A 9,575-nucleotide genomic window follows, 5' to 3' on the forward strand; every position below is an offset into this window, starting at 1 on the left:
GACTTCAAAAAATCACTGCTAGAAATAATAAGCAAATACAGTAAAGGGTCTGGATACAAAATCAACGTTCATAAATCCATAGTGTTCCTATGCTCTAGTAATGAATTGTCAGAAAGAGAAGTGGAAAAAATAATTCCTTTTGCAATTGCAACAAAATGAATAAAATATGTAGGAATAAATTTAACGAAACATGTGAAAAACTTGTATCATGAAAACTGCAAGACCCTATTAAAAGAAATCGAAGATACAAAGAAATGGAAAGATATTCCATGTTCTTAGATTGTAAGAATCAACATAGTTAAAATGACCATATTACATAAAGCATTATAGTGATTTAATGCAATCCACATCAAAATCTCATCGGCATTTTTTAAAGAAATGGAACAAAAAATAATTCCATTTGTGTAGAAGTACAAAAGACCCCGAATTGCCTAAGCCATCTTGAGAAAAAAGAACAAGGCCAGATGCATCACTCTGCTGGCTTCAAATTATACTAGAAAGTGACAGTAATCAAAATCGCATGGTATTGACAGAAAAAAAAGACACACAGATCAGTGGAACAGAATCAAGAATCCAAAAGTAAACCCAGATTGATATGGGCAAACAATTTTCAACAAAAAAGGCAAAAAGGTATAGTGGAGAATGGAAAGCCTCTTCAATAAATGATGCTGGGAAAACTGGAAAGCCACCTGCAAAAGAATGAAACTAGACTGTCATCTACCACCAAACACCAAATCTAACTCAATATGGATTAAAGTCCTGAATATAAGACCTGAAACAATAAAATACATAGAAGAAGACTAAACTCAAGTCGAGTTAGCAACTAAACTCAAGGACCTTGGCCTGAAAGAGGATTTTATGAATTTTACTTTAAAGGCAAGGGAAGTAAAAGCAAAAATAATTGAATGGGACTACATCAAACTAAAAAGCAAAAGAAATCATCAACATGGTAAGGAGACAACCATCTCAATGGGTAAATATATTTACAAGCTACCCCTCCAATAAGGGCCTCATATGCAAAATATACAAAGAACTCATACAACTCAATAACAAGAAAAAAACAAATGATCCAATAAAAAATGGGCAGAGGACCTGAACAGACACTTCTTCCTAGAGGACATATAAATGGCCAACAAATATTTGAAAAGATGCTCACCATCACTAGCTATTACAGAAATGCAAATCAAAACTACAATGAGATACCACCTCACACCTGTTAGAATAGCTATAATTGACATGCAATAACAAATGTTGGAGAGGATGTAGAAAGAAAGGAACCCTCATACACTGTTTGTGGGACTGCAAATTGGTACAGCCAATATGTAAAACAGTATGGAGGTTCCGCGAAAAACTAAGAATTGATCTACCATGTGATCCAGCAATCTCTCTACTGGGTATTTACCCCAAAGACTTGAAAATTCATATTCAAAATGATATCTGTACACTGATGTTCAATACAGCATTATTCACAATGGCCAAGATATGGAAGCAACCAAAGTGTCTTACAATAAATGATTGGCTAAAGAAGCTATTGTACATATATACAATGGAATATTACTCAGCCATAAGAAGAGATAAAACATTGTCATTTGCGACAACATGGACTGACCTTGAGATAATCCTGCCAAGGAAAATAATCCAGATAGAAAAAGTTTAAAACCACATGATATCACATATGTGGGATATATACCTAAAAGCAAGAAACGAACAGGACAAAAAACAGAGACTCATTGACATGGACAATAGACTAGTGGTTACCAGAGGGTGTGGTGGGGAGGAGTGAAGTAGATGGGTTAAAAGTGGTCAAATATGTGATGACAGAAAGAAATCTAAGTATGCATTGAACATTATGCAATATATATATATATACACACACACACACACACGTATTTTTATTTATTTATTTATTTATTTATTTATTTATTTATTTATTTATTTATTTATTTGCCTTACTGTTAAATTGTACACCTCAAATTTACGGGATTTCAATAACCAATATCACTATAAAAAAATAAGTAATTAACTACTTAAAAAAATGTTTCCATGAAAAATTCAGAACACACTCAAAACAAGTAAAAAAAATAAAGTATCATCAATGAAATAGAATCTCACCAATGAAGAAGATAATTTAGAGTTTAAAAATATAATAACCAAATTTTAAAAACCCAATAGATGGATTTATCAGTAAAATGGAGAAGTACACAGTAAAGAATTACCAAAATTAAAGACAGAATGATAAAAATTACCCAATCTGAACAAGAGAGAAAACAAAACTGAAAAAAAAAATCTCTAGTGCCTGTTGAATTCTAATAGAAAAAAAGCATTCATGTTTTGGGAATCTTATAGGAAAAGAGAAACAGGGTAGAGCTTAAAGGTATTTCAAAAATTAATGCCTGAAATTTTCCAATTTTATGAAGATATACACCTACATATACAAGAAGCTGAGATATGCTATGTGAGATAAACCCAAAGTAATCCACACCAAGAGACATCATAGTCAAATATCTGCAAACTAGAAAACGAAAAAAATCTTGAAAGTAGTTACAAAGAAATGTTATGTTACCTATAAGGGAAAACCAATTTAATGACAGTGGATTTTTTAATCGGAAACCATGGAGGACAGAAGAAAGTACTCGCTATTTTTCAATTGCTGAAAGAAAGAAAATGTGAAGCCAGAATCCTATATACTGAAAAAAAAATTTTAGGAATCAGGAGAAATGAAAACATTCTCAAGGTAAAAGAAAACTAAGACAATTTTTCCCTAGCATACCCACTTTCAAAGAATGTATGAAGTTCCTTACACAGAAAAAAAAATGCTAAAAGAAGAAACTGTGAAACAAGAAGGATAAAAGGACGTCGTAAGCAAAATATGGGTAAATAACAATAGATTTTCATTCTCCTCTTGAGTTTTCTAAATTGTGTTTGATAGTTGAAATAAAAATCATAATGTCGTACAATGTGATTCTCCATGACAAATCCACAGAGTTTTCTTTTGAGAAGTGATTGAACTTATCTAAGGAAGGCTGCTAGGAGGTTTCCAAAACAAACATGAGAGTTCGGTTGTTAGCACTTGCTGATCTTAAGAGTTCTAGACTTGAGATATCAAGTGTTGTGCAGAGATGGATTTACTCTGAAGCTAAGGAATCTTAAGCTTCAGAGTCTGTTAGTTCCACAAGCCCTTCCAAGGCCTTAGAAGAGGCCTTAGAAACATGTTCTTATGATCTTATGCTTTTGTAAAATTGAAAGATAAGATATTTTTACAGCAATTAATTAAGAATATTGTCTCTTTCCACTACTACTTTCTTTCCATCATACTACTTCTTCTAGGTAGCATTTGAGGTTGTTCAAGGGCAAAGGGAATTTTGAATATATTTAGTTTAGGTTTTAGTAAGAGATGTTCACATAGGGTTTGATCGTTTCCATGTAGTTAATTTATTGCTAATATTCCTGATGTAGAAATGTCTTCCAGGAATACTCCTACTTTCATTTGTGCCAACTCATCTGATATCCTGACATAAAGGTGTTCGGTTTGAGAAATATGTGGATAAGTGGGGAAAAACAATGTTTGAAAGGAATTAAGTAAAATGACAGTCTGTGGAAAAATCTTCAAATCATCATATGTGTCAAATTATAAGTGGAAAATTTGGTTCTCACTTATGCCTAGAAGGACTTATCTGAAAGTATTATACTAATAATGCAGCACATTTAATTATGAATCTGCTACATATTTTATTTTGCTTCTAATAGGAATTAAGTGAAAAGGAGTTTGTTAGAATTCCTGGGTTCATAGTGCATGGACCTGTAGCAGATAGCACATATATATGAGTTTGCATTTTTCACATATCCAAATTATCAATAACTAATAAATAAATTTAGTTAAACAAATGATATTATGAATTTATTTTCATATGAAGAAGCAATAAAAGAGCAAGTAGCCAAAAATGCGGGATAAAAGATTATAGAGATTATTTTATGACATTTACAGCTTTAAAAAATGTAAAGTGTTATAATGTCAGTTTCTCATTGGCCTTTATTTCGCTGCTATAACAAAAATACCGCAGATTGTGTGGCTTAAACAATGAACACTTATAAAAGAGACTCTAGAGTGCTCACTTAACTCTTCTGCCATGTGAAAACACAGTGACAAGATAGCCATCTATGAATCTAGAACCAGGTCTTCGCCAGATACTAAATCTGCCAGCACTTTGATCTTAAATCTCCCAGACTTCAGAACTATGAGAAATAAGGTCACTAATCCCATTCATTAGAGTTATACTTTCATGACCTAATCATCTCACAAAGGCCTCACCTCCTAAAACCATCCCATTGCAAGTTGGAATTTCAACATATGAATTTTTAAGGGAACACAAATATTCAGTCAATAACGTCATTCTAAATAGATATTCATTTTCATACTTTATTTTGTATTTGTAACTTTGTATTTTTTTCTTAAAGAGGTCTCCAAATTGTATAAACTTTAGGCCCACTAAACCTACCTCCTCAGTTCCTACTGAGGTGTGATGATTAAATAATATAGATAGAAGTAGAGTCTTTCTTTTGAGCTTTTGATTTCTGAAGGCTTCATGAGATCATGTATGTGCATATGTATATGAGCATATGTGTGTGTGTATGTGTGAGTGTATCTGTGCATTGTTTGTACATAGAGGGACAGCATAGAGTAAGGATGAGAGAAATACAGCCTCCAAGTGTGAAACAATGACCTAGATTTTGCTGCATTCCAAGCAATGTGATTTCCTAAAAAAGAAAAAGTATGATTTAAAAGGGACTGTTTGGTCAATGTATTTAATTTATAGAAAGCAAATACTTCTTTTGGCTGGTTTGTTAGTCATTGGCAATTTTTCTGTTTCATAAGATAAGTCTCTAAACTTTGATGAGACTTATAGGATTTTCATCATTTGAGATTCTTTTGTGATTTTTTCTATTTACTTCTGACTCATTTTAACCCATTATGCACTTTCTGTCATTTACCAGTGTTTTAATAATTTTATTTTTATTTTTTATTTTATTTTTAAGTTGTTTTAAAATGAATTACCAGTATATATTTATATGACTTTTATCCAAAAACACATACTTTATGGTTTTTAACTCACTTGTCTTAGTTTTGTTTGCTTTCCAGGATTATATTTGCTTTTGTAGACCTTAAAATCATTCTTAGCCAGAAATTAATTTATATATTTGTTTCTAATTTTTAATTGAAATTTTTCTTATACTTAATTTCCTGTAACTTACAGTACTTTTTATGTATTCGTGATACAATATTACTCTTATCTGGTATATTCTGCCTCTTATTAAAGACAAATTAAAAACTTGTTAGTGTAGTGGCTACCTGGATTTCCTTAGAATAGAGATGAGGATTCTGATTTCAGAAGGCACTACTTCATGATATAACTATGGAAAGTAAGTTTCCTTGCAATACAGGGGTTGTCACTCAGTGTTGAGATTGGAGGAACGGTTTCTGATCTGAGTGAAGGTTGACTTATGGAATAAAGATATGGGGGTCGAGGTCTACTTGATGGTACGAAGTCATGAGGAGATTCTCTTTTTCTGTATTAGGGTTAATCTACTCTTGGAAGAAATAATCTATGGTTGATATGCTGATTAAGAGAGTTCAGTTCCTCCTGTAAGATGTTTTCTGCCCGGGAGAGCATTCTGGCCCTATCTTCAGGTGATGCTTTCCCTTTTGTTGACTACACAATAACAGCCTCTTTTTTATCAGAAGTTCTGACATTATGTACTGATCTAGAATTGTTTCCCTTAAGGCAGGTCTAGTACAGAAGTTCTACTTACTGCCAGTGAAGCCCAGAAAGGCAAGCAAAAGGATAGAGTATCTCACACTATGGAGGTTGTAGTAAGCAACCTCTAAGATGGTCCCCAATGATTCTATTTCTTGACTTCCATGTCTTGTGTAATGCCCTCCCCTTGAGTATGGATCTAGTGACTAGTTTTTAATAAATTAAATATAGTGGAAGTAATAGAATGCAATTTCAAGAATTACAAATGTCTCTAGCTTCTGTCTTGCTTATTCTCCCTTGCTCTCTAATTTTCTCATTTGGATGGAAGTCATCTGCCATGACATGAGTTACCCTGTGGAGATACCCTGGTATGAGGAAATGAGGCAGCCTCTAACCAATAATCAACAAAGAACTGAGGCCCTGAGTCCAACGGCTCACAAAAAAATTGAATTTTCCCACAAACCAGTTGAGCAAGATTGGATCCTCCCCAGTCAAGCCTTGAGATGAGACTGAAGCCCCAGACAGAAACTTAACTGTGGTCTTGTATGAAAACTTGAGACAGAGGCACCCATTAAACCATGCCTGGATTCCTGACTCACAGAAACTGTGAGATAATAAATTTTTATGGCTTTAAACTGCTAGATTTGGGGTAATTTATTATGCAGTCATAGATAGCTAATACAAGTACTCTCCTTCCTACAGAAAAGTACATTTCCCTGTTTTTCTGCACTCCTCTCTAATCTGTTTTGTGCTCTCATCACAGCCTCCTCCCTTATCATAGCAATCATATAGCAGTACATGGAGAAGCTAAACATCTCAGGTCATCCATAGTCAATTAGAAAAGGGAAAAGTCCCAGGACTCCTCAGCATGTCATATTATCTTCAACCATCCTATAATTTATTCTACTGAAATAACTTTACTTTGAGCCATCCCCTTCCAAATGTATATCTGGTTGGAACTATACTCTTGGCTTTAACTTCATGCTTTTACGTGATCACTCACCAATATCCAAGGACAGGCGACAGCTTCTATGGAATACTGGCAAAGACTCCTCAGGTCCTTGGCTTCCTTACAGCCAAGAAGATAAACTACTCTATGAGATATAGTAAGTTACCTTTACAAATACAAGTTTTTGTGCTTCAGCTGAACATCCTTGACAATTCTTCATGCTATTAGAATATCACTAGTGCTGAATCCAATCTGTCTTTTTAGATACCTGTATTGGCCCCTCCTACAAAAATTCCTTCATTCTCTAAGTGAAAAAGGGAAAAGTCTTTCCCAGGGTATGTGAGAAGCACAGATGAAGATAGAGTCATCTTTTGGAATACACAATAAAATATGTCAGTCCATGTTTGAATCAAATTGATTTTAATGTAGATACAATGCACATAATGATTTGAATATAATAAGGAGCCAGTATAATTCTGCTCTACAGATTTTTGTTTTTGTTATTGTTTCCCATTAGTGGTCTTCACTGGTTTAGGGAATTTCATAGAGAACTGCATGAGCTCACTACCTTGGCCATATAATGTTGGAATCACTTAGAAACTATTTAAATAATAATAAACTTCAGTGTTCCATATCATGGCTAGTAGTGGCTCCTTTGGTGATTTTGTCAAGGAAGAATGCGGATTAGAAAATTCAAAGACATTGCCTGATATATTTTTAAAATAACAATTATTATCTTACTGATATAGTTACTTTTGAAATTATAGGATACAATAACCAAAAAAAAAAAAACCAAAGTGAGTGCCCATATAGAGAGAGCTAAATGAAATTTATTTACATCAAGTTCTAGATAGAAACCCAAATTCCTAAAATTTTCCAATTTTCTGACTGATAACATATATAAAAGTGTAAAAATAGATATTATATTAAATATTTAATGGCAGGATAATATTTCTGCCTGCATCATCACCTGTTTGGAGGTATCATAGAGGCAGCAGGGGTCAAATAATGGAAACTTTCAAGCAATATTATATTTTATAATACTTTTCAAACTTTACTGTGAATATTAACAGCATGGAGAACATATGAAAACATAAATTCCTGGTCCATTTCTCCAATAGCTCTGGGGTAGGGCCCATAAGTTTTCATTTCTTATTCCTGGGTGATAATGATGCAGCTGATTCAATGACTGACTACACTAAAATTAATACTGACATATCTTGGAACTTAAGAATGAGGCCAACTTTCATAGTGTTCCAATAACATCCTGAAATTTTGTCCAGATAAGAAGACTTCTAGAATGTTTTAACAATTCTGAGCAAAATAGTCACCCAATTATGTTTTCCTGATTCAATGTGTATGAAATCTGCTAAGTGGAAACAGTCACATGAGCCTCAGTCTTCAAAGATAAAGACTTAAAAAACTTTTCAACTCAGTATCAGGAATAACTTAACTGTATCCATTTGCAACTATGACCTCAAATGCTTTATGGCCATCAGTTGATAGACATGCTATATTTGGAGAGAATACATGCACTTCCAAAAGAAGGAAAAAAGCACAGCTATTCAATACAGCTGTTTAAAGATCTATCTGCAGAAGTATTTTTCCTTTGAATAATGTAAAATCCTCTTAAAAACAAACAATCAATTAATGTCACTGGGAATGGTGATACAGGGAGCCCCAAAGATCAGCGCCATCATAGAAGCAACCAATAAGTTGCAAAAACTATCAGAATTAACTTTTTCACAACCCTAAAATATAAGAAAAAGCTTAAAACACAAGGTGAGTACTGAATTAAGAAACAGACTGCAAAATGTCATAAGAGAGCCTTGGAACATTTTAACCTACCCAACTGCTATCCCCTAATCCCCAGTCCAGCAGTGGTCATGGTGACAGTGGTCCACTTTCTTGGTGTGCTTTACTGTTGTCAGAGGGTTAATATGGACACAATTCTCAAAGAATTGTGGTTGTATGTCTTCACCTGTCTGGTGGCTCCCTGATAGATTGACTAAGGGCATGACTTTGTTTTGCCCCCTCTCAGAACTTCCTCGGAGCTAGAGGAGCCTCCTGGAAAGCATTTTTAATAAATTAGTTAAAAGAAAACATACTGGCTGAAGCTGTTTGAGGTAATGGATGACACAAGGGATAAGCAGCAGACAGAGTGAAAACTTAAAAAGAAAGAAACTTTGGAATGAGATGCATGGGGGGATAAGGGCTTAGAAAAGATCTAGCATATACTGAGAAATCCATATGCCAACAGTTAGATGTATGCTCAGAAAATACCTTAGAAAACCTTTTCTTTTTTCTTTTTCTTTTCTTTTTCTTTACTTCTTTCTTTTTTAACCTCAGGCTGATCTTTAGACTCCCCATAAGCAGAAAGTTAAGCCTAAAGCAGAGTTGTAAGTGCCATGGTAAGCTTTGAAGGAATGTCCCAACTGCATAAAGAAACAACTAACCTAAAACAAGCAACAACAACAACAGACCATAGAGGAGGATGAGAACCTGTTTTCTAGAGTTATCACACTATGATATTAAAAATGTCTCATTTTAAAGAACGTAAAATATAAAGAAGGCATAAGAAACCAAGTCTTGCTCATTAAAAAATAAAATAAAATAAAATAAACAAAACCACCCTTGAGAAACTGCAGACATTGGATTTACCAGAAAATAGCTTTAAATCAACTTTCTTAAATATACTCAAAGAGCTCAAGGAAACCTCACATAAATAAGTAATGGAATCCAGGATAATGATATATTAACAAAGAGAATATTAATAAAGAGAAATTATAAAAAAGGAACAAAATAGAAATTCTGAACCTGAAAAGCACTATAACTAAAATAAAAAATTCGCTAGAGAAGTTCAACAGCAGATT

The sequence above is a fragment of the Rousettus aegyptiacus genome, unplaced genomic scaffold (genome assembly GCF_014176215.1).
Source record: "Rousettus aegyptiacus isolate mRouAeg1 unplaced genomic scaffold, mRouAeg1.p scaffold_m13_p_9, whole genome shotgun sequence".
NCBI classification, from domain to species: domain Eukaryota; kingdom Metazoa; phylum Chordata; class Mammalia; order Chiroptera; family Pteropodidae; genus Rousettus; species Rousettus aegyptiacus.